Source organism: Lithobates pipiens, unplaced genomic scaffold, assembly GCF_037356315.1.
Source record: "Lithobates pipiens isolate NorthernLeopardFrog02 unplaced genomic scaffold, aLitPip1_a1.2 Scaffold_67, whole genome shotgun sequence".
NCBI classification, from domain to species: domain Eukaryota; kingdom Metazoa; phylum Chordata; class Amphibia; order Anura; family Ranidae; genus Lithobates; species Lithobates pipiens.
In genome coordinates this window covers 1983087-2008718 of record NW_027507889.1, presented here as the reverse complement: position 1 = coordinate 2008718, position 25632 = coordinate 1983087, and the positions used below count along the sequence as shown (strand labels likewise).

General features: G+C 45.9%; 7 pseudogenes; all 7 read left to right on the top strand.

The window, feature by feature from the left end:
• Nucleotides 1-18718: 18718 nt before the first annotated feature.
• LOC143959231 (5S ribosomal RNA) lies at nt 18719-18837 on the top strand (annotated as a pseudogene).
• A 549-nt stretch (nt 18838-19386) lies between these two features.
• On the top strand, nt 19387-19505 carry LOC143959193 (5S ribosomal RNA; annotated as a pseudogene).
• Nucleotides 19506-20042: 537 nt separating this feature from the next.
• On the top strand, nt 20043-20171 carry LOC143959225 (5S ribosomal RNA; annotated as a pseudogene).
• Nucleotides 20172-20276: 105 nt separating this feature from the next.
• On the top strand, nt 20277-20396 carry LOC143959152 (5S ribosomal RNA; annotated as a pseudogene).
• Nucleotides 20397-20504: 108 nt separating this feature from the next.
• Nucleotides 20505-20633, top strand: LOC143959195 (5S ribosomal RNA; annotated as a pseudogene).
• Nucleotides 20634-20742: 109 nt separating this feature from the next.
• On the top strand, nt 20743-20861 carry LOC143959131 (5S ribosomal RNA; annotated as a pseudogene).
• A 109-nt stretch (nt 20862-20970) lies between these two features.
• On the top strand, nt 20971-21089 carry LOC143959169 (5S ribosomal RNA; annotated as a pseudogene).
• Nucleotides 21090-25632: the final 4543 nt, after the last annotated feature.

Here is a 25632-nt window from a genome sequence, read left to right as displayed (position 1 = left end):
GGAGGGGGGATGGGACGTCCAACTTCACAGACTGACATATACAGCTCTGACATGGAGAGTGAGTGGATTGTTTGCTTTTAAGCATTTATTTTATTAAAACCTTCCGCACCAGCAGCTGTCTGTCGCCTCTCTCTCCCATATGTTTTGATTGCTCTGTAATTGCTCCCCCCGCCCGCCGCTCCGATGCCCCTGCTGTCCAGGTCCCCCTGTGTGCTGGGGCTTGTAAAAGGAGGCCCCATGGTACACCTGTCAGCTGTCCGGGTGTGAGGCAGAGGGAAACCCGGGCACAGCCTCCTAAACCCGTACTGTCCGGGTCAAAACCGGACAGGTGGCAACCCTAGTGTAGATATGTGTGTGTATATATGTACAGAACACGATATATATATAGTGTGTGTGTGTTTCTTGAATAATATTCCTTGTACATGCAGTATATTTACTGGTTCCTGGAGGGAGGAGGGGTTTGCATAGATATGGGTGGCAACTTCCTCTAACACTGCCGTTGCTATGGAAACCTGACCTCAAACTTATTACACTGCTTGTGCAGCATTGAGCATGTGCGAGATCTGCAAGGCTGAAATCAAGTAAGAAATACGGTCTGGCTTCAGATGCCCACACTTAAGATGGCCACAGTCTGCTGCTAGTTTATAAACTTTCAAAATGCTGTAATAACCTAACAAAACGGACCTTAGTTTACAGACCAACTTTACTGAATACATTAAGCTTGTGTATTATAGGGGTATTTTTATTTAAAAAGTGTAATTTTGGCCTGAGCACCACTTTAACCGCTTGCTTACTGGGCACTTAAACCCCCCTCCTGCCCAGACCAATTTTCAGCTTTCAGCGCTGATGCACTTTGAATGACAATTGCGCGGTCATACAACACAGTACCCAAATTACATTTTTATCATTTTTTTCCCACAAATAGAGCTTTCTTTTGGTGGTATTTAATTACAGCTGGGAGTTTTATTTTTTGCTAAACAAACCAAAAAAAGATGCAAAAAAAAAAAAAACATGTTTAATAGTTTGTTATAACATTTTGCCAACAGGTCATTTTTCTCCTTAATTGAAGTGCACTGATGAGGCGGCACTGGTGGGCACTGATAGGCTGCACTGGTGGGCACTGATAGGCTGCACTGGTGGGCACTGATAGGCATAGTTAAGGCGGCACTAATAGGCACAGATAAAGTGGCACCGATAGGCACAGATAAAGTGGCACCGATAGGCACAGATAAGGCAGTACTGATGGGCACAGATAAGGCGGCACTGATGGGCACAGATATGATGGCACAGATGGGTGGCACTAATAGGTACCACTGATATATGGGACTGATGGGCACTGATAGGTGGCACTGATAGGTGGCACTGCTGGGCACTGATGGGCGGCACTGATGGGCACTGGTAGATGACACTGATTAGCATGTGGCACTGGGGTGCAGCACCGTTGTTGAGGCAGATTGTGGGCACTGATGGGTGGCACTGTGGGCACTGCTGGGTGGCACTATGGGCACTGCTGGGTGGCACTGATGGGGGGCACTTTTTTATTACAGAGGTGGCACTGGCAGGGGGCAGATGGGTACTGGTAAGCTGGCCGTGATCGGGACTTGTCTTTTTTTTCTCCTCGCGCTGTCAACGCGAGGAGGAAAAATAGCCGATTACCGGCTCCATTGTATCACATGATCAGCTGTCATTGGCTGACAGCTGATCACGTGGTAAGGGGTCGGGATCGACCCCTTGCTTGGAACTGTGATCAGGCGAGTCTCGTAGACGCGCAGGCCGCTCGTGCACGGGACGACGCCAATAGACGTCGTCCCGGCAAAGGGGGTCCGCGCTGTAGCCGTCATTTGGCTATAGCACGGGTCTCTACTGGTTAAACTGAGCCGCAGATCTAAACCATTCTGCAGAAACTCCAAAACTACTGAGGTGGACGAAGTGGTGGGGTCCCACTGCTTACTTTCTGCAAATGTTTTAAATGTATTCCATATTTTAGAATAGATAAAGTTTGTGGAAGGTTTCCTAGCCTTCAGGAGAGTAGAAATCACCCCCACTGAGAATCCTAATGAAATTCTGCCGCTCAAGAGCCAAAGATGTAGATTCAGTTTGTGAGGAGCTGGGTGCACCAATTTCCCCTGTGAGAGAAGCTGCGGGAACACTGGGATCTTGAACGGCGGGGCATACGCTGAGGTTCACTGCCCAAGGGAACCACGGCCTCTTCGGCCAGTACGGCAGAACAGCTATCACTCTGACTGGCTCCATCGATAATTTGATTAAAAACTTTGCGATCAAGGGTCTGGCGGGAAATGCATATGCGGTCTCGCATCGCCACAGACTCGAGAGGGCATCTACTGCTTCTGCACGGGGATGAGGCAGACGGGATGGAAATCTCGGCAGCTTCGCATTCATTAGAGAAGCAAAGAGATCTATTTCTGGTGGCTTCTGCAGACTCATGATCCAACTGAACTCTGATTGGTGCACTGCCCACTCGTTGCTGTCTGGAAAACAACGTGATGGGCGATCCGCCTGCTGATTCAAACGGCCCGAAAGGTAAACTGCCTTTAAATCCAACAAATGTATTTCCGCCCATAACATAATGGGCTCTACTTCCTTTAATAATGTGATGCTGTGCTTTCACCCCTGCCGTTATACTCAAAACATATAACCAGTAAAAAAAAATTTAAATCATCGCCTATGGGGATTTTTAAGTAGAGGCGCCATTCCACGAGCGTGTGCAATTTTGAAGAGTGACATGTTAGGTATCTATTTACTCAGCGTAACTTCATCTTTCACATTATGCAAAAATTGGGCTAACTTTACTGTGTTTTTTTTTTTTAAGCACAAAACAGTTTTTTTTTCCAAAAAAAAGCATTTGAAAAATTGGTGTGCAAATACCGTGCGAGATAAAAAGTTGCAACGACCACCATTGTATTCTCCAGGGTGTTTGCTAAAAAAACATATATAATGTTTTGGGATTCTATGTAATTTTCTAGCAAATAAATGATGATTTTTACATGTAGAAGAGAAATGTCAGAATTGTCCAGAACGCCTGATGGCGCTCCCTGCATGTTGGGCCTCTGTATGTGGCCACACTGTGTAAAAGTCTCACACATGTGGTATTGCCGTACTCGGGAGTAATAGCAGAATGTGTTTTGGGGTGTAATTTGTGGTATGCATATGCTGTGTGTGAGAAATAAACTGATAATATGACAATTTTGTGAGAAAAATAAAAGTAAAAAAAATCTTGATTTTGCAAAGAATTGTGGGAAAAAATGACAACTTAAAAAAACTCATCATGCCTCTTACTACATACCTTGGAAGGTCTTCTTTCTAAAAAGGGGCCATTTGGGGGGTATTTGTACTTTTCTGGCATGTTAGGGTCTCAAGAATTCAAATAGGCCGTCAGTACTTCAGGTGTGATCAATTTTCAGATATTGGCACCATAGTTTGTGGACTCTATAACTTTCACAAAGACCAAATAATATCCACCAATTTGTACTTATTTTTACCAAAGATATGCAGTAGTATAAATTTTGGCCAAAATTTATGAAGAAAAAATTACTAATCTGCTAATTTTTTATTTTTTTTTCCATTCAAGAAGAAGTTTATTTGCAAATTAAGATACAAATTACATGGGTAAACAATCGACACTACAAAATCAATACAGATCTTAACAAGGCCAGAATCGTGTCAACACTGTCTTTCAAACAGCAACAGAGGTGTTATATATTAAGAACCAGTTTCCTCCATTATGGGCCCATCAAGGCCCTGGAGGGTAAATCATTGTCTAACACCCCGAGTCTGAGTATATCCATTTGTTCCCAGTAGATGGTAAGAAAACAGATTGGAGAAGAGTAGCAGTCTATAGAAATAGCAAAATTAAAGGGATAGGTAAAGAAAGAGAAGGAAAGTAAAGAGAGTGCCTATTCCAAAAGGTCAAAGAAAGTAGCACAAGAACTGTCAGTGTGGTACTGAGATGAAAGAGAACACAACCCCTAAGACACGTTTAAAAAAGCTAAAGTATCCCATCCAAGATACAGATCCAGGTCCGACCTCCGATCTCTGGACCTAAATTCCTCCTGGACTCATCTGATCCCTGAAGGTCTGGGAGTACCTAAAAACGAACCACGGAGACCAGGTCTTATGATAGCTATCCACTCGTTCATTGGATTGGGCTGCCGTATCCTCCATCTCACATATAAAGGCGACTTTAATCAACCATTCCTTCAGGATGGGGATTGTTTTAGATTTCCAGTAAAGTGGAATGAGAGAATTGGCTGCATTTAGCATATGTCTGGAGAGTGAGTTCTTGTATTTCCTGAAGGAGGTGTTAGAAATATGTAGCAGACAACACGCGGCATCTATCCTAAGGCTGGTCTCCGTGATCTGAACGATCAAATCCCGTACCCCTGACCAGTATGGTTGCAGTTGCTCACACTGCCACCAAATGTGGAGCAGCGTACCCTCCTCTTTATCACATCTCCAACATCTGTCGGACGAGTGTGGATCTTCTGTGTGGATCATTTGTGGATCTTCTCTGGAGTAGCGTACCGATGAGTCAACAATTTGTAGGACGTTTCTTGCATTCTCGTGCTCAAAGAACATTTGTGTGAGAGAATGCAAGCCCTGTCCCACTGGTCATCTGAAATCGGTGTTCCCAGAGCCTGAGTCCACCGCTCCCTGAGTCTGTGGTCCTCAAGCGGACCTAGAGTTTATAGCCAGGCATATGAAAGCGCAGTGGTTTTCGGGGTGGGTTCCCCCTTTAAGCACACTGATTCGAATTCCGTTAGGTCTCTTGCAAAGTGTAATTGACGTGTAGCGTCGTTGCAATAGCTTCGTAGCTGAAAGTATGTCCACCTTGGCATATGTGGCAATTCACAGTCTAGTTTAAGGTCCGAAAAATCTTTCATCAGTTTGTTGAGGAAACAGTCAACCGCCAGGAGTGGCCTTCTCGGCCTCAGCGGTTTGAGGAAGGGGTTCCCCAATCCCGGGGGAAAGTCAGGGTTGTTTCGAATAGGGGTGAGGGGGCTCAGAGGAGTGGAGAATTCGGGTTGTTTGGCTAGAACATGAAATACGCTGAGGGAAATACCAATGGTAGGGTGAGAAAGTATGGATATGGGGTATCTAGTTCGTGGGATCCAGGGCGAAAACCTGAGGGGGATTGTGCTCGCCTCTTCCTCTAGGAAAACCCAATCTTTAATTTGGGAATGGCAATGCCAGTCGATAATACGTGCAACGTGTGTAGCGTAGTAGTAGTATTTGTAGTCAGGGACGCCCAAGCCTCCCCTGTCCTTAGGTTTGGTCAGTAGGGCCTTCTTCAGTCGAGGTGGCTTGTGTGCCCAGATAAAGTTCATCTGGAGGGAATGTAGGGATTTAAAAAAGCTCATAGGTATCCTAATAGGTAAGGTACGTAGCAGGTAGAGCACCTTTGGCAGAATGACCATTTTACAGATGGCAGCCCTGCCAAACCACGAAAAGTACCCCGAGCCCCACTTCTGAAGATCCTGTGCTATGCTTTTAAGGAGGGGGGGGGGGAGTTCTGCGCAAAGGTCAGTGAAAGTCTAGGAGTCAGCCAGATCCCCAAATATTTAATAGCTGACGCCGTCCACTTAAAGGGGCTACTGGCTTGGGCCGTTGACAACCGGGCATTGGGAAGTGAAATATTCATGGCCATCGATTTAGAATAGTTTATTTTGAAGTTAGATATATAACCAAAATGAGCGAATTCATTTAAAAGAGAGGGAATAGAAATATGAGGATCTGTCAAAAAGAACAATAGATCGTCGGCATAAGCCGCTACTTTGAAGACCTTCCCATTTAATTGGAAACCCTTGATTGAGGAATCCATGAGGGTGTGTCTTATGAATGGTTCTAAGGCGATGATAAAAAGTAGGGGCGACAATGGACACCCCTGTCTAGTACCGTTTTTAATAAACACTATGAAAGTGACCCATTTACCTTAAGCCTGGCCGAAGGATTCTGGTACAATGCCGAAATCCATGCCATCATGCCAGGGCCCAAACCAGTGCATTTGCATGTCTCTAACATGTAATCCCAAGCTACTCGATCAAAGGCCTTCTCCGCGTCAGTCGACAGGAGAAAGCCCTCGATCTTTCGCTGGTGTGCTAAATGGATCAAATTCAGGGACTTCGTCACGTTATCTCTTGCCTCCCTAGCAGGCATGAATCCGGCCTGAACGGGTCCAATCAGATCATGAAGTAGGGGTCTCAACCTGTTGGCCAGAACTTTTGCTATAAGTTTGACGTCAATATTCAGGAGGGAGATGGGCCTATAGCTGGAGCAGCTGAGCGGATCCTTCCCCTCCTTAGGTAGGATAGTAATAAAAGCAGACAAAAAGTCATTAGAAGTCGAACCCTGAGTTGTCAACGAATTCATAGCGTCTTTGAAAGGGGTAAGTAAAATGTCCATGAATGTCTTATAGTAGATGGCGCTAAGCCCGTCAGGCCCAGGACTTTTGCCCGTTTTCAACTCCCTAATAATCTTGATTTCCGCATCATCGAAGGGCCTGTCTAGCTGAATACAGTCCCCCTCATCTAGCTTGGGAAGGTCCGCTGCGTCTAGGTAGGCCTGTATCGCCTGAGCCCGATCACCCTGTATATCTGATGGTTTGTGCATAGTCGGGAGGTTATAGAGGGCCGTGTAATAATTTTGGAAATGTCGGGCAATCTTCTCAGTTTGACTGTCAATTCGTCCACCCATAGCAGTAATGCCCTTAATGTGGTTGTGGGTTGTCCGGGTTTTCAGGGCTCTCGCCAAGATCTTGCCCGTTCTATCCCCGTGCTCATAGTATATTTTCTTCTTAAAAAATAAAAATCTCCTGGTGGTATTATCTAATATCTGTTTTAGAGTTTTCCTGGCTTCAAGTAATGCCCCTGCTGAGTCAACAGCAAGGGAGCGTTTATGTAGCGATTCTAATGATCGAATTTTTGTGGTCAGATCCATAATCATTTTGTCTCTCTCCCTTTTTTTACGGGTGCCCATACGTATCAGCTCACCCCTAATATGACATTTGTGGGTTTATTCAGCTTAAAAAATTCAGTCAAGGAGGAAACTAGATCAGGGAGCAAGGTGGGATCCGTCAGTAGAGATGAGTTTAATCTCCACATATTATGTTTGGTAGGGGTGCTCATCAAGTCCAATGATACGGAGATTGGGGCATGATCTGAAATAGTTTGCAGACCGATGTGAGCAGCGCTCAGCAGTGGTAGGCCCCTCTGTGTGATGAAGATATAATCTATTCGTGAGTGGTGGTTGTGTGGGATAGAGAAGAAGGAATAGTCCCTTCCCTCCGGGTTCAGGTGGCGCCAGGTATCGACCAAGTTCATAGATTGTAAGAGCTTCTTAATGCTTTTAAGGACTTTGTAAGTGATAGTAGTCTTACCATTGGAGGTGTCTTCAGTTGGTATGAGGGGGATGTTAAAATCCCCGCCTAAAATCAATCTACCCGAGCTGAAGCACAGCAGCTCGGTGGTTAGTTTCCGACAAAAAGTAAGCTGGGCTGAATTGGGAAAGTACACGTTAGCTAGTGTCAGGGGGCCCCCCTGCATGTCCCTTTTAGGAAGAGAAATCTCCCATCTGGGTCAACTAGTTTGTCGGTTACCTCAAAGGCAGCATCCCTGCCTACCAGTATCGAGACCCCTTTTGACTTGGTCCCGGGACTGGTAGCGTGATGCGCCTCAGTGAAGTACGAGTCAGTGAGCATTGGTACGTGGCCTGTCTTAAAATGGGTCTCTTGTAGAAATATAAAACTAGGCCTACCTTTTTTAAGTTCTCTCATTAAGGTGGATCTCTTTTCAGGGATGTTAAGCCCCTTAACATTGTGGGAGATCACCATAGGATTACAACCCAAATCGGAATATGCCATGGTTCAGACTCAGGGAGGTGCGGAGTTCAGTACCTGCAATTATAGTCCCAGCAATACACACAAAAACAAAAAGGTAGATTTTTAGTTGCAATCAGTAGAGAACAATAATTCTTCACCAACACATGCGTCGTGATAAGGCAAAAGAGAGAGCTAAAGAGCAGCAAAGAGAATGAGAGAAATGAGAAAGAAATAAAGAAGGAGTTGTAGGTTACACCCCCTTTAGACGGACTGACCGTCCCGGGGGGTTAATTTTAGTGCACGTGAACAGGTCCTAAAAGAACCCGTCTGGAACACTATTGAGGGGTCCGGGGAGGCTCTCCCCGGAGACAGCAACACTCACCGTGCGAAGCACCTCAGGTTATCTAACCAGGTGCCCACACCATGAGAAGAAATAACAAACAGTACCGAACTATCACTAAATCAACAGTGGGTACTCAACTTATTCAAGTAGGAACCGTCGTGCGCGGCCCTAGAAAGCATATGAAAAGTATTAAACGGTCTGTTATAACGACGCACGTTTAAAGCAAACCAATGACTAATAAATAGCAATGAGCATGCTTGACAGATTACGAGCACAATATCTGAGCATATTTAACCTTTTAGGACAGTAGGCACACCACCCGCCAAAATCTGAACAGAGGAAATCAACCCCTTATAAGCAACCCCCACCACCATCATAAAATGACCCACGGGGTACTCTCATCCCACGATCACTTCGGAGTCCATGCCTCTCCCCGGTCCAGACCATACAAACAAAATCACATATGTTCGGGACTCAGGGAATCAGCAATTCTCCAGCAGAGTATTAGTCCCACAATTAACAACTGCCAAAACACTCGAACTATAGCTCCAATGAGTTATGGTCAAAATCCCAAAAGCTGTCTTTGTACACTGTCCTTCCATAAGGCTCCATGTCGGGAGTATGTGAACAAACATGTAGAAGCACTCCACCCCAGACGGCAGTGGAGCAGCGTGGTCGTGGTAAGTAAGCGCTGGTCGAGTGGAAAGAGAATTGCGTTAACAAAGCAAAATGGCAAAAAAGACAAAAAAGGAAAAAAAAAAGAACAGCAAAAAGGGATCCCAAAATTGCAGGCGGGTATAGGTGCGTCATATGCTTTAGGCTTCCATCAGGTTCCTAGAAGAGTGTGGACGACTTCAGGGTGTTCCCCTTGGCGGTGTTTCATTGCGTCCCTGTCTCTGCCTCTTGGTGAGATGTTTCTCTGGCGAAGCCATCGGAGAAAAAGGTGGGCTTCTATCCTTAGGTGGCAATGAAAACTCCTGATACCAATCAGGTAAGGTAATCAGCTCGATCTGGAGGGCCGCACAGAACTCTGGAAGGTCCGCAGGCGTGCGTAGAATGTGTTGCTTACCACCGTGGGTAACTAACAGGGCGAAAGGGAAACGCCATGAGTAACGCAGGTCTTTCTCTCTCAGTTGGTCCAGAAGAGGACACAGGGCCCTTCAGTTTTTCAAAGTAATTTGGGATAGATCCTGAAAAAGTTTAATGTTCTCCCCATTGAATACAATCTGATCATTCCTGCGTGCCCTGGACATTATATCCTCTTTAAGAGTAAAGCTCTGTAAGCAGCAAATTATATCCCGGGGAGGTAATGTGTCAGGACCTCTGGCTCTGAGCGCCCTATGCGCCCTCACAAAGTCTATAGCGGTATCTTCTGGCCGTTCAAGAAGGGTGTTGAAAACTCTCTGCAGAACTGGGGTGATTTGGTCTGCCGCGACAGACTCCGGTATGCCTCGCACCCTGATATTATTACGCCTCCCCCTATTGTCTAAATCCTCTAAATGTCTATTCATTTCAATTAAATGGAGGGAGTGTGTGGTGACAGCCTCGTCTAGTCTGCTTATGGACTTGTCCCTCAGTTTCCCTGCAGTCTCCACGACCGCCATTTTCTCCTGCAGAACCAGGAAACTGGTCTTCAGATCCATAATGGCTGCAGAAAACGAAGCCTTAATGTCAGCCGCAAAGCCTGACATGTCCTCATAGGTGAGTGGGTGAGTAGTGCGAACACTGCGCCTACCGTTGTCCTCCGCGGCTGACTGCGAATCCTCGCTGTAGTCCTCGTCCGCATGGACCGGCGCCATCTTGCCTTCCTCCGATACCTTCAGTGCTGAGGCCTGTGTTTTAAAGATATCCGAGATGTCGCGTCCAGAATTAGCTGCCGCTGAACGGCGGGGACGGATCTGATGCTGATGCCTATTCTGCTTGCTCATTTTGTTTAGTTCGCCGGTGAAAACAGACGAGCTGGGGCCACTAACCGACGGAGCTCTCTTTCTAGGCTGCCATCTCCGTTGTGCGCCAAGCCACGCCCCCCGATCTGCTAAATTTTATAACAGAAACAAATAAAAATTCATTTTTTTACAGAATTTTCTGTATTTTTTCTTTTATAGCACAAAAACTAAAAAACCGAGCGGTGATTAAATACCACCAAAAGAAAGCTCTATTTGTGTGAAAAAAAGGAAAAAAAATTCATATAGGTCCAGTGTTGCATGACTGAGTAATTGTCATTCAAAATGTGAGAGCACCGAAAGCTGAAAATTGGTCTGGTTATTAAGGGTGTTTAAGTGCCCAGTGGTCAAGTGGTTAACCACTCTTTTGATCAACTCTGTAACTTGTTCCACCTCTGCCTTTTCGCGATCCGTGCAGGCTTGAAAACAGTCTTTACAGATCAGTTTATCAGCCGAACTTGGGCGTGTGCGTCCGTTGTGATGACCAGATGTCTGATTAGACGTTCTCTTGTGTATAGGGCTGAAACGAAAGTAATAGTGCAAGGCACTCTTTTAGTCTGGGATAAACACAAAAAAAACTGAAAAAAAAAACCCATGAGGTACAAACCCTTACCTAAGAAAGCAAGGGTATTGGTCTAGCAGCGGCTGACTCATAATCGCAGGGCAGGCAAGGGCACAAAGCGACTGGACAGAATACTAAAAAAAGCACAATAGAATCCCATGAAACCCCCTGGCCATACACCCCCCGATTTTATATATATATATATATATATCATAGTTGCCAACTGTCCCGAATTTCCCGGGACATTCCCGGGATTAGGACATTTGTCCCGAATTAATTTTGTCCTGGGAAATGTCCCAGGAAATTAGTTTTTTCCCGGGAAATTGAATTTCCCGTTTTTTGCCGCCGGCCGCTAGAGGTCTATGGGAGGACATTGTCTCCGCCGGCCGCCATTTTTAAGAAGACCAGAAGTTGGTCTATACCTGTGGCGCCGCCCACCCCGCTGCCAGTGTGTGTGTGTGTCAGTGTAAAGTGCAGTGGGCGGCGCCACAGTTAAATGTCTCCGCACGGCAACGGCGGCATGTCGGGGGCCAGTCTGTCACTGTGGATGTCGGGGCGGGGGCCAGTCACGGTATGTGGATGTTGGGGGCCAGTCTGTGGATGTCGGGGGCCAGTCTGTGAATGTGGGGGCCAGTCTGTGGATGTTAGGGGCCAGTCTGTGGATGTGGGGGCTAGTCTGTGGATGTCGGGGGCCAGTCTGTGGATGTCGGGGGCCACCAGATGTAAGGAGGGGCTCCGCTGATGGACACAGATGTGAGGAAGGTACCTCTGATGGGGCACCTGATGTAAGGACAGACTCCGCTTGGGATACCTGATGGCATCTGGTGGCAGGCAACATGGCTAGTGACGCGCTCATGGCTCCCACTGATTCTGCATTATGGTGAGTTGAATGATTTCATTTCATGTTACAATGTAATAATAGAAATAATGCGCTTTAATCATTCTGACACCATAACAATCATGGCGCCGGGATGATTGAAGCGCCAACACCAGGTATTTGGAGTATCTTTATCTGCTGATTGTCAAACTCTGGAAAACACATATTGCTATTGTGGTGTAGGATCGGGGGGCTGCTGTCCCTCCTTTCCCTCTCCCCCCCCCCCGTTCCCTCTCCATCCCCCTCCTTTCCCTCTCCATCCAGCATTCATCTCAGACTCTAACCACACCCATTTGAGCCGCGCCCTATGTAAGCCACGTCCACTATTTACGTAAACCACACCCCCGTTTGCATGCCCCATCCCCTAATTATACCACGGCTCCGCCTACTGCCAAAAAAAGTGTCCCGATTTTTTTTTTTACAATGTTGGAAACTATGAGATATATATATATATATATATATATATATATATATATATATATATATATATATATATATATATAAAAGCAGAACCGAAGACAGTTCATTTTTGCTGTTTTGGTGTGTATATTTGTCTGATTGTTTGCCTCTATCCTACCTGATTGAAGAGGACTGGGCTGCGGATCTGATCTCTGCCCGCGGACCTCCCACATTCCCCCCGAAGTGGGCTGACCGCCTATTCGGCGTCGGGCCACTACTTAGTTCTATCCGGGCAGTGTCTGCCCGGATAAGTGTGACCTTCTCCTCCTACTCCATCTACTTTCTCTGTTTGCCTTTCTTTTCACACCTTTTTTTATAACCTACTTTTCTGCCTCCCCTCCTTCCCCCCTCTGTTACTAACCCCACCCTTGTTGCCTACTGACGTCTCGGGCGGGATAGCCACCTAGGGTCCACACCCACACCTAATTTGTCCCCTTCCTCTCGACAGATCCAGGGATAGCCGCTCCCACGCCTACTCCTAGGTACAAGCAATGGCCTACTCGGGGCTTGGAAGATCGCCTACAGTGGTGTCCCACAATGTCAAAGGTCTGAATATTCCTGAGAAGCGCTCTGCCCTTCTGAGGGAACTGAGGAAAGGTAGGCCCAAGATAGTTTTCTTACAGGAAACCCACTTTAAGACTAACCAGGTGCCTAGACTGACGGATTCCCTCTTTACGGAGGCACACCATGCCACGAGTGATGCCTCCAGGTCCAAGGGAGTATCCATCCTTCTGAGTAAGGATGCCTCTTTCGAGGTTACAAGCAAACTGGTAGACCCTGAGGGACGGTTTATTTTTCTGAAGGGTGAATGTATGGGAGTGCCCACCACGCTGGCCAACGTGTATTTCCCTAATACGGGTCATCTGACTTTTTGTCGAAAAGTGGTGAGGGAGCTGGAGGGATTTGGATCTGGCCGACTCATTCTCGGTGGCGATTTCAATATCCCTCTCGATCCCCTGGTCGATACTTCCACTGGGAAAACTTATATTACCTTCAAAATTCTCAAACAGATTAAAACTCTCTTGTACTCCCTGGACCTGGTGGATACATGGCGCTTCCTCCACCCAGATGATAGGGACTATTCGTTTTACTCAATACCCCACAACCGACATTCTAGAATCGACTACTTGTTCGTGTCCAGAAGAGACCTCCACCTTGTGAAGGAGGCCTCTATAGGCATCCAGACCATTTCGGACCATGCTCCCATTTCAGTATGCTTGGAATGGACAGACAAGGCTAGAGGCAGAGGTGCATGGCGTTTGAACTCCTCCCTCATATCGGACCCGACGCTGCTACCTGGGCTCCACGACAAATTGACTGAGTTCTTTAGTCATAATGTGGCGCCGGAGATGGACCCCATGATGATATGGGAGGCCCACAAGTGCTATATGAGGGGGGAGCTCATTAAACTGGGTGCCCGACGGAAGAGGGAGCGGGACAAGGAGGTGCTGCAGTTGACGCAGACGATCAAGCGCCTAGAAACTTTACACAAACAGTCCCTGTCCATGCAGTCGGCCACTACCCTTTTGGAAGCCAGGAAGGCTCTTAAATCGATCCTAGACTCTCAGACTCGACGTTTCCTCTACTTCAAACGCAAACTGTATTACGAGCAAGGGGACAAGACGGGGCGGTTCCTGGCTAGAGCACTGAGAGGACCACGGTTGGGCACCACCATAACAGGAATTCGTAATACCAGGGGTCTCATAGATAGGACCAGTGAAGACATAGCCCGTCACTTCCAGACGTTCTATTCCGGTCTCTATAACCTCCCGACTCAACATAGACCTCAGGACGTTCAAGGGGACAGACTACAAGCAATTAGGGACTACATTAGGCGCTCAGGAATTCCGTCGCTCCCAGCGGAGGTTGGCGAATCCCTGAATGTTCCCATTACCACTCTAGAAATTCAACTTGCAGTTAAGGACCTTAAGCCGGGTAAGAGCCCAGGCCCCGACGGGTTTACGGCCATATATTACAAGACCTTTTTGGACAAACTAGGAGCGCACCTTAGGACAGCACTGAACTCTCTTTCGGAACCGCGTCGGGTCCCTCCGGATTTTCTAGCAGCCCACATCACTGTTTTGCCGAAACCGGGAAAAGATCCCCTGCATTGCGCGAGTTACAGGCCGATTTCCCTCCTAAACATCGACGCTAAAATCCTTGCTAAAATTATTTCTAACAGGCTACAGCCCCTATTACATGACTTGATTGGCCCAGATCAGGCGGGCTTTATGCCGGGGAGAGAGGCGAGAGATAATGTCACGAAGGTGTTGAACTTGGTCCACGCATCCGGAGAGTTTGGGATCGAGGGCCTTCTCCTGTCCACGGACGCGGAGAAGGCCTTCGATCGGGTGGCGTGGGACTTCATGTTTGAGACGTGTAGGCAGGTGGGAATGGGCTCCGAGATGATGTCTTGGATAACGTCCCTCTACCAAAACCCGTCGGCACGATTGAAGATCAACGGTACCCTCTCGAGCGCAATAGACATTCGCAACGGCACCAGACAGGGTTGCCCCCTTTCGCCATTATTGTTTATTCTCACTCTGGAGCCCTTCATTCGCAACGTGATAGCGAACGGGAATATTGGCGGCTACCAAGTGGGCAGGAAGGAGTACAAAGTTGCTGCTTTCGCGGACGACCTCATGTTTTTTATAACCAGGCCGCACATTTCTATCCCGGCTCTCATGAAAGAGTTCAACACCTATGGGTTTTTGTCGAATATGAAAATTAATTATACCAAATCGGAAGCGATGAACATTTCCCTACCCGAACACACTTTACAGCTGGCACGGGCTAATAGCCCTTTTAAATGGGAGACTCATGCCATTAAATACCTGGGAGTGATGTTAACACCCAGGTTGTCCTCGCTTTTCGCTAAAAATTTCCCCCCTCTTCTCAAATTGATTGAACAAGACCTTCTTAAATGGCATTCTGGCTGTTTCTCCTGGTTTGGCAGGGCAGCCATATGCAAGATGACTGTCTTGCCCAAGATTCTATATCTACTACGCACCTTGCCCATAAAAATACCGCAAAGTTTTTTTAAATCCCTCCAGTCCACCCAACTGCGCTTCATCTGGGCGCATAAGCCTCCTCGCGTTAGATTCTCTCTCTTAACTAGGGGCAAGTTGGAAGGGGGGATGGGCATCCCTGATTATGGCAGATACTACCAAGCTTCCCACGTGGCACGAGTAGTTGACTGGCACTGCCATTCCGACGTTAAGGACTGGATAGCTATCGAACAAGCACTTAGCTCGACTCCCCTGCGATTCTCCCCCTGGATCCCCTTTGCTAGGCTACCAAACAGAACGAAGGAACATCCGACAGTGGGCGCCACCTTGCACATACTACATCAACTCACGAAACAGAAGTCGACCAACGCTTTCACATCCCCTCTGAGCCCCTTGACACCCCTATGGGGGAATCCTGATTTTCCTCCGGGCATGGGTAACCATTCTTTGTTCTCGGGTGAAAGGAGACTGCCGCTTTTGGCGGGACACTGTTTTCTTGGCCGACGACTGAGAGACCTGACCGACATACGGGAGGAGGGCAAAATTCCCTCCTTGTCCTGGTGGACATATTTCCAGGTCAGAGACTATTTATCCACGGGCTCGCGGAGTGGGGACTTTTGTAGAGGACACACGGACTTTGAAACTTTGTGTTTAAAGGGAGAACGGGTGCCGCGGACGACCTCGATAGCTTATAAGTGGCTGACCAATAGGACGGCCCCCGACACAGACAGGTTGAGACGGAAGTGGTCGGACGACCTGGGAGTGACGGTCACGGACGCTCAATGGAGCCAGGCCTGTAACCTGGCTCATAAATGCTCTTTGAGTACCAGGATGCAGGAAACCGCGTATAAAATTTTGACGCACTGGTATGCAACACCGGTGAAACTGCATGCGTGGTACCCACAGACCTCAGAGGTGTGCTGGCGATGTGGTGAGGGCAGGGGTACTTTGATCCACATATGGTGGCAATGCGATCACATTAAGGTATTCTGGGACAGAGTGATAGGGCTGATACGCAAAATTACGGAGACCACTCTTACGCTCGATGCGGCTTGCTGCTTATTGCACATCTCAAGCTTCTCGTTCAAGAAATACAAACGTTCGCTCACCAGACACCTTTTAAACGCAGCCAAATCTCTAATACCAACCTTATGGAAGTCGCCCCTAATTCCCTCCACGAAAGACTGGTTACTAAAAGTAGCGTACATATGCGAGATGGAGGACACTAGGGCTCAGGCTGAGGAGGATGTGGGCCGTTTTCATGCAACCTGGTCTCCATGGTTTGCCTTTAGATACTCTCGAGATTACCTGGATCTGATGAACTGATTATTCCCCTTTCCCGGTGGACCTGCTGAACTCAGGGAGACCTGAGCATACGTTCGGGGACCGCGGGTGGCTCCCTGCACTGAGACGTCCTTTTCATCCGCTCTCATATGAATCCCCCCCCCACCTTCCCCTTCTTTTTCTCCCCCTTCTCCTCTTTATGAGTCTTTTTCATATCTCCTCTAACTGGAATGTGTAAATGGTGAATTTTAATAGTTGGGCTGTGGTATAGGGCTGGGCCGGACAACAGACCCGGCCCGCTTTTTGTTGTCTGTATACCTGGCGACACTATAGACCTCAGCCCATAGAAGACCTTGGTATATCCTTTGTTTTTCTTAATGCAATGTTTAATGGCGATTCTTGTACCATATGTGATTTACACAGTATTGTTTTGAAGTTTGTGTTATATGTCTACACTTCCTTAATAAACTTTTGAATGATAAAAAAAAAGCAGAACCGAATTCCAATATAGGAAGTGGCTGCTGCCTCAAAAGACCCCCAGAAGTGGCTCCCCTCTTATAAGCGCTAGTTAGCAACCCAAGACCAGGGACTGCATCTGGGAGAGGCCAGAACCCAGACGGAAAACTGCCCAGGGCAGAGGTAAGATACGTCCAAACACTATCCGTTAGGTATGAGGAAAAAAAGGAGAATGCTGGGGAGGTAGGGTTGTCATTTTTATAAGCTATTAACTATCCTGAGGGGAGGACAGGTATGCTGCCATGGTGGCACCAGGAAAGTTTTATTTGTGAGGAAAAAATAAAAAAATAAAGGAAAAGGACAATATTTGGGCACGACGTCGCTCTTACTGTATGCAAATTTGCATTCGTGGCTTGAAGGTGTTACTTTTTTTTTTTTTAGAACGGTTGGCTTTTTAGTGATAACAACCAAGGCGGCTAAAAGCCGTTTGAGAGGGGACGTCCAACCCCCCCCTCCAGCCGCTCTTCCTGTCCCACTGATAGACCTGAGCCACCAGTCGGCATGTCCGCCCCCCAAGCTGAGACCTGAACAAAGCCAGATTTGATTTGTATCGGGTCTCCGATGTAAAATCCCAACAGCACCGATTTATTTAAAAAAATAACAGTATTCAGAATCGCTGATTTTGGCGATCTGAATACTTGTAAGTGCAAAAGGAGGGTCTTTTAGACCCCTTATACCTCCATAAAGAGTACCATTCACATGCCTATTACTGTCACATTCCTTGTGACAGCAATAAAAGTGATCAGATTTTTTATTTTATTTTTAAAGGGACAATGCAAAAAAAAGAAAAAAAAAGAAGATTTTTTTTTTTAAAGCACCCCCCTCCCATCATAGCATCACGTTACCAATCCTTAGAAGGACCTTTGAAGGACCTTTGTGCAAATAGTAGGTTGTGATTAGCAGACTGTACCTCAGTCCCTATAATCATAAAGGACTACTGCAGCAGAAGGGCAGCAGTCAAGTATAATATTCTTTCTATATTTGGAAGAAAGAATATTATACGTGTACAAGCCTATTACCATACCAGTCCTGAAAAGAACCTTTGTGGACCTAACAGTAACAGCTACTGATTAAACTGACTGTCCCTCACTGCCACACACAGCTTCCTGCCTGTCCCTATTTAAACTGACAAAACACAGGCTCCTGCAACAATAACTTGAATAGCACTCAAAACTATATCCTGTACTACTTTACCATATCAGTTCTGAAAAGGACTTTTGTGGACCTAATAGTAACAGCTAATGATTAAACTGACTGTCCCTGCTGCACACAGCATCCTGTCCCTCTCTCAGCCCTGACAAAAGACAATCTGCAGCAACAATGACTTGAATAGAAGTGCCTCAAACCTATATCCTGAACTACACCTATACCATACCAGTCCTTAATAGAACTTTTGTGGACCTAATAGCTAGTGATTTGGGTCACTGCAGTCTCTCCCTGCTCCACACAGCAACCTCTCCCTATAGTGACAGAAGAAAGAATGTAAAATGGCCACCGGATCGGGTCTATTAATAAGTTAGGGGGAATGTCCAAGTGTCCATGTGCTGTAATGTCTCAATTGGCTGTCCTGTACCCCATGATGGATGTGTCATCATAGGTCAAAGTTCTTTTACACAGTAAACACGTAAGTCCGCCGGGCGAACAGCAGCAATAGTCGGCCGAACGGGCGGACCGCGAACAGCCGAAATTCGCCACGACACGACCACTGGGCGAACAGTTCGGCCATCCCTACTGGTTAGTACCTTGATGGGAGACCGCTTGGGAATACCAGGTGCCGTAGGCTTTTTGTTTAATATGTTGTTGGCGCCAACGACCTGTTTTATTTTTCTGCTTGTTTACCGAGGTGACCATCTTGGCGTTTGTCAAGAGGGTTTAGAGTGACCAGCAAGTTTGCCTAAGGCCACATCACCCTGAATGCGCCCAATCTCGTCTGATCTTGGATGCTAAGCAGGGTCGGGCCTTGTTAGTACCTGAATGGGTGCCCGCCTGGGAATATCAGGTGCCGTAGGCTTTTTTTTAATATGTTGTTGACGTCGACAACCTGCTTTATTTTTCTGCTTGTTTGCCGAGGTGACCATCTTGGCGTTTGTCAAGAGGGTTGAGAGTTGCCATCAAGATGGCCTACTGCTAGATCACTCTGAATGCGTCTGATCTCGGATGCTAAGCAGGGTCAGGACTGGTTAGTACCTGGATGGGAGACTGCCTGGAAATACCTGGTTCCGTAGGCTTTTTTTAATATGTTGTTGGCATCGACGACCTGTTTAATTTTTCTGCTTGTTTGCCGAGGTGACCATCTTGGCGTTTGTCAAGAGGGTTGAGAGTGGCCAGCAAGTTCCCCTACGGCCACATCACCCTGAATGAGCCTGATAACATATGATATCAGATGCTAAGCAGGGTTGGGCCTGGTTAGTACCTGGATGGGAGACCGCCTCGGAATACTAGGTTCCATAGATTTTTTTTTTATATGTTGTTGGCGTCGACGATGTCTTGTTTTTCTGCTTGTTTGCAGAGGTGACCATCTTTGCATTTGTCAAGAGGGTTGAGAGTGGCCAGCAAGATCACCTATGGCCACATCACCCTGAATGCGCCTGATCTTGTCTATTCTTGGATGATAAGCAGGGTTGGGCCTGGTTAATACCTGGATGGGAGACCACCTGTGAATACCGGGTGCCGTAGGCTTTTTTTTTTAATATGCTGTTGGCGTCGATGACCCGTTTTATTTTTCTGCTTGTTTGCCGAGGTGACCATCTTGGTGTTTATCAAGAGGGTTGAGAGGGGCCAGCAAGATCACTTTTGGTCACATCACCCTGCATGTGCCCGATCTTGTCTGTTCTCGGATGCTAAGCAGGATCAGGCCTTGGATATACCATGTGCCATAGGCTTCTTTTTAATATGTTGTTGGCGTCGACGACCTGTTTTATTTTTCTGCTTGTTTGCCGAGCTGACCATCTTGCCGTTTGTCAAGAGGGTTGAGAGTGGCCAGCAAGATCTCTTACAGCCACATCACCCTGAATGCACCCAATCTCGTCTGATCTCATATACTAAGCAGGGAGGGGCCTGGTTAGTACCTGGATGGGAGACTGCTTGGGAATACCAGGTGCCGTAGCCTTTTTTTTATATGTTGTTGGCATCGACGACCTGTTTTATTTTTCTGCTTGTTTCCCGAGGTGACGATCTTGGCGTTTGTCAAGAGGATTGAGAGTGGCCAGCAAGATCGCCTACGGCCACATCACCCTGAATGCTCCCGATCTTTTCTTATCTCGTCTGATCTCGGATGCTAAGCAGGGTCAGGCCTGATTAGTACCTGGATGGGAAACCGCCTGGTAATAACAGGTGCCATAGTTTTTTTTTAATATGTTGTTGGCGTCGACAAAGTTTTATTTTTCTGCTTGTTTGCCGAGGTGAATATCTTAGCGTTTGTCAAGAGGGTTGAGAGTGGCCAGCAAGATCGCCAAAGGCCATATCACCCTGAATGCGCACAATCTCGTCTGATCTTGGATGCTAAGCAGGGTCGGGCCTGCTTAGGTGCCTGGATGGGAGACCTCCTGGGAATACCAGGTGCTGTAGACTTTTTTTTTATATGTTGTTGGTGTAGACGACCTGTTTTATTTTTCTGCTTGTTTGCCGAGGTGATCATCTTGACGTTTGTCAAGAGGGTTGAGAGTGGCCAGCAAGATCGCCTACAGCTACATCACCCTGAATGCTCCCGATCTTATCTTATCTCGTCTGATCTCGAATGCTAAGCAGTGTCGGGCCTGGTTAGTACCTGGATGGGAGACAGCTTGGGAATACCAGGTGCCGTAGGCTTTTTTTTTATTATGTTGTTGGCGTCGACAACCTGTTATATTTTTCTACTAATTTGCCGAAGTGACCATCTTGGTGTTTGTCAAGAGGGTTGAGAGTGACCAGCAAGGTCGCCTACAGCCACATCACCCTGAATGCTCTTGATCATGTCTGATCTCGGATGCAAAGCAGGGTCGGGCTTGGTTAGTACCTGGATGGGAGACCACCTGGGAATAACAGGTGCCATAGGCTTTTTTGTAATATGTTGTTTGTGTAGACGACCAGATTAAATTTTTCTGCTTGTTTGCCGAGGTGATCATCTTGACGTTTGTCAAGAGGGTTGAGAGTGGACAGCAAGATTGCTTACAGCCACATCACCCTGAATGCGCTCTGTTTCGTTTGATTTCGGAAGCTAAGCAGTGTCGGGCCTGGTTAGTACCTGGATGGGAGACCGTCAGGGAATAACAGGTGCTGTAGGCTTTTTTAATATGTTGTTGGCGTTGACGACCTGTTTTCTTTTTCTGCTTGTTTGCCAAGGTGACCATCTTGGCCTTTGTCAAGAGGGTTGAGAGAGATAATGAAGAACCCCTAAGGCCTCATCACCCTGAATGCGCCCAATCTCGTCTGATTTTGGATGATAAGCAGGGTCGGGCCTGGTTAGTACCTGGGTTGGAGACTGCTTGGGAGTACCAGGTGCCATAACCTTTTTTTTGTTGTTGGCGTCGACGAACTGTTTTATTTTTCTTCTTGTTTGCCGAGGTGACCATCTTGGCATTTGTCAAGAGGGTTGAGAGTGGTCAGCAAAATCGCCTTCGGCCTCATCACCCTGAATGTGCCCAATCTCCTCTGATCTCGGATGCTAAGCAGGTTTGTGAAAGGTTATGTTAAGCATTCATCTTGTTTCTGTCAGCCATCTTAATATTCACAAACTTCCATTTTACAATATGTACAGTTTGAACACCCCTTTAACTTCTCAGATAACTGTCTCAACATGAGATTCTTCTAACTCATGTGTTCTCACACACTTATCTATAACCTTCACACTGTTTCTCAGCATTCTTTTAGCTACAGAAGGAATTATGTATCTTTTTCTTATATTAATTCAGCTAGCTTAGAACAAAGAACAATAGCGTTTTGTCTTGACCAGCTGTAATCGTCTTGATGTCTACTGCGCATGTCTTATTCTGTATGACGTGAAATTTACTATATCAATCGCTTTGTAATAACTCAATACAATTAGTTCTTGAAGGACGCCATGGTGTGTGTGTGGTTTTATTTGTCCTTCGAGAATTGATTCCAGATATATCTGAATTTATACAATACATTGGATCTAAGGTCTGAGAGGTTGAAGGGACCACCCTAGACACAGGATTAACCCTTTCAGAACTGGGGGCTTGTCCCGGGATGGATGTTTATTTACCCTTAACGGACGTGGAAAGCTACTTTTAACGCTCGGTAAGTGAATTCTATTCTTATTGAGTGAAATTGACTTGCCGGGGTCCGGGTGTCAGGTGTGTGACTTGGCTTCCATCCCACAGAGATTGCTGTTGGGTTATAGAACCTCTCATAAGTATACATAAGTTGACCGGTCATGACCTTGGGGGTCATATAGTGTTTTGGGGACACTTGTAAAGATCTTGGCGATCTTAGAAGAATAGGTTCTGGGGACCTTAGAAAAATTTACAGAGTACTCTAGAGTTTTAGTTCTGTTTGGGACAGAACTGGTGACTGATGATCAATGTATTGTGTAAACTTTGTGTATGATTGTATAATTGCTTTTGCTTTAAAAGTATAACGCTGAAAGAATTGCGCTGAGTGTGTATATGTGGACTGCTATTTTGTTTCCAGAACCAAAAGGCATACTTGGTGAGTAGTATTCCCGGAGGTTATAAAGTTACAATTTGGGTAAAGCTATTTTGGAAAAGGTAAACAGATTCATGTACATTGCAAAGTTAATTTCATAGGTGATTTAAATTTGTCTGAAACAAAACAGCAGCTCCATGAGCAAAATTGTGTGTTTATTGTATCTGAAATACTCTTGAACTTGTTCCAAATTTATTCTGTTACAGTCTTGAAGTGATTGTAGCTGTATTAGTACAAAAAAGTATCACGGACCGTACCATATTTTTTGTTAAAGGAATCTAAGTTGAGGTATTGTCTAATTGTCTGATTCACACCGTTGTCTGATTGTCTGCACCGCTAGGTGGCAGTCAAGCATGATAAATTGTTTTGTTTTCATAGGAAAATTAAATGTACGGAGCAATACCTAGTTAACCCTTAGGTGGATCATATGGCAGGATGGACAGAAAGCCGGTTTGGGTATTCTGACAATTTTGGATCCATTATTGATCCAGACTTTCCTGAGTAATCTCAAACCCCATTTAGTGGTCCCAGTCAAACAAATGATTACTGAATGGTCCCAGCTTTTCCTTTTGTCTCAGGTGATTTCACTGACAGTCCAATGGTTGCTATTTCAATAAATGGGAGACTCCTCCCCTATCTCGTTGATAGCGGGGCCACTAGGAGTACTATTTGTGAAGATCATTTCAGAGGCAAATGGGAACCAGCGGAACCCTCTTTGGGAATTAATGGGATACTGACAAAAACATATAGGACTCCACCCCTACCAATAGAAGATGATGAAGGGTACACCATATGCACACATTCTTTCAGGATAATACCAAGGTGTCCTGTAAATTTGTTGGGAAGAGACTTGTTTGGGCCACTAGGAATCACAATTAGAACCAACTCAGAAGGAGGTCTAGACATTTCCTCAGATAAAATCACTATAGTAGCATGCAAACCAGGTTTATTGATGCTGTCACAACAAAATAGTGAAGAAGATTTTGAGGATTTAGACCCCCAGGTCTGGTCTACATCAGATCTGGATGTAGGACTTGTTTCATGCACACCATACAAGGCCACTCTCAAAGAAGGTGCATTTCCTATCTATCATAAACAGTATCCACTTTCTAAAGAAAAGATGGATGGCATAGTGCCAATGGTGAAGAAGTTTCTGCAGGATGGAATCCTGGAGGAAATTATTTCTCCATACAACGCACCTGTTAACCCTGTAAAGAAGCCGGATGGCTCCTTCAGATTTGTACAGGACTTGAGGACCATAAATGACCTCATAGTCCCAATAGCACCCATTGTACCTGATGTTCCATCTCTACTGTCCTCCATTCCAGCAACAGCCAAATGTTTTACTGTAATTGATTTAAAGAATGCTTTTTTCTCTGTCCTTGTAGACAAGGAGACAAGGCCACTCTTTGCTTTTACTGTGTCGATTGACCAACACAATCGCCAGTTTACTTGGTGTAGAATGCCCCAGGGATATATAGACTCACCTATGGTCTATTCTATAGTACTCCAAGCCACCCTCAGGCCTTGGACTGCCCCTCATGGTTCTGTACTGTTGCAATATGTTGATGATCTTTTGATCTGTAGTTCTTCAGAGGAGGACTGCCGAGCTGATAGCCTATCCTTATTGAAATGGTTACATACGTGTGGTCACAAAGTGTCTAAGAAAAAATTACAATGGTGTAAACAGGAGGTTGAGTACCTAGGGTTTGTGCTGTCTCCGGGAGTTAGGAAAGTCAGTCACAAAAGAACTGTTGCTATAGTGGGTCTGCCCCGCCCACTTACCAAGAAAGACCTGCTAACCTTTCTTGGAATGATTGGTTACTGCCGCCAATGGATACCTGACTGTTCTTTCTATGACAATATATTGAGACAAGCAACCCTCTCTGAAATGTCTGACACTGTAAAATGGTCTGATGAAATGTTAAATGCTTTTACCATGTTGAAAAGTGCAATGGTTACCAGCCCAAGCCTCGGCCTCCCTGATTTTAGCAAAATGTTTCACTTGTTTGCTAGGGAAAATTGCAGAAACATGGCAGGAGTACTGGCCCAGGAACATGGTGGGAGACTGCGCCCTGTAGCTTTTTTCTCAAAGGTGGTGCCTGCTTGTCTCGTTGAAGCTTGAAGCGTTGGCTTCTTGTTCTATGGTTGCAGAGTTGGCAGCACCATTTACTCTGGCATAAATTAATTAATTACCTTACTACTGCATGTATTCCTATATTCCATACATATGAAATATATCAATTTCCCGATCGTACTGAGACTTACTTCTGAGCCTAGAGATGTTAACCATTGCCATATTACCCTTTTATATAAACAAACACACTCACCCCTTGTTAGTATGATAGTCCTGTGTGTACTTAAAATAAAACAAGAGATGAATAATGTCCTTTTAACTTTGTTGTTCGTTGCTTTATCTTTCTTTTCTTCTTTTCTTGTAGTTCTTTGCCTTGTTATATGAATTATGTGCTGTAGTGTGCTGTAGTGTCTTGCCTGTTGATCTATTCTTTGCCTTTGTGCTTGGACCTTCCATCTTCAAACATCAAAATCCGACTTCCATATTAGCTCACCCAAAGTGTACATTCGCTTCTGTACCTACAATGGTGACTTTTTCAAATAACGTGAAGTCTTTGTTCCTATTTCAACACTTCACAAAGTCCTGGATTTTCCAAAAATAACTTGAAGTATACCGTCCAACTGGCCTTGTCAATTAACTTCGTAGGCTGTATCTTTTTTTTTTTTTCTGTGTACAGAGAGGTGAGAAAACAAAGAGAAAAAAAACTCACCCTCCACTGTTTTCTCTTCTGGACCGTTTGTCCGCATCTGACGCAAACGCCTCCTTCTAGGTTCTTTGATCATTTTATCCCGAGTCTTGAAATTTGTGTTCACCTCTTTTTCAAGGAGTAGGGAAAATTGATCATTGTGGCTGGCTTGACAATGTAAAAAGTGAATGTAGAGTAGTAAAAAAATGTAAATGTAGTGTAGATACAACTCTACATACTCACTCACAGGGGCGTTTCTTAATAACTAGCAAAGTCTTTGTGTTATATGTGAATCAGTAACCCTTCTCCAAAGGGTGTGTGTAGCGGAGATATGTAATTTTCATCCAAGGCATTTCAAACGTACTTTCAGGAGTAGAAATGGAAGAATCATTCGTCCG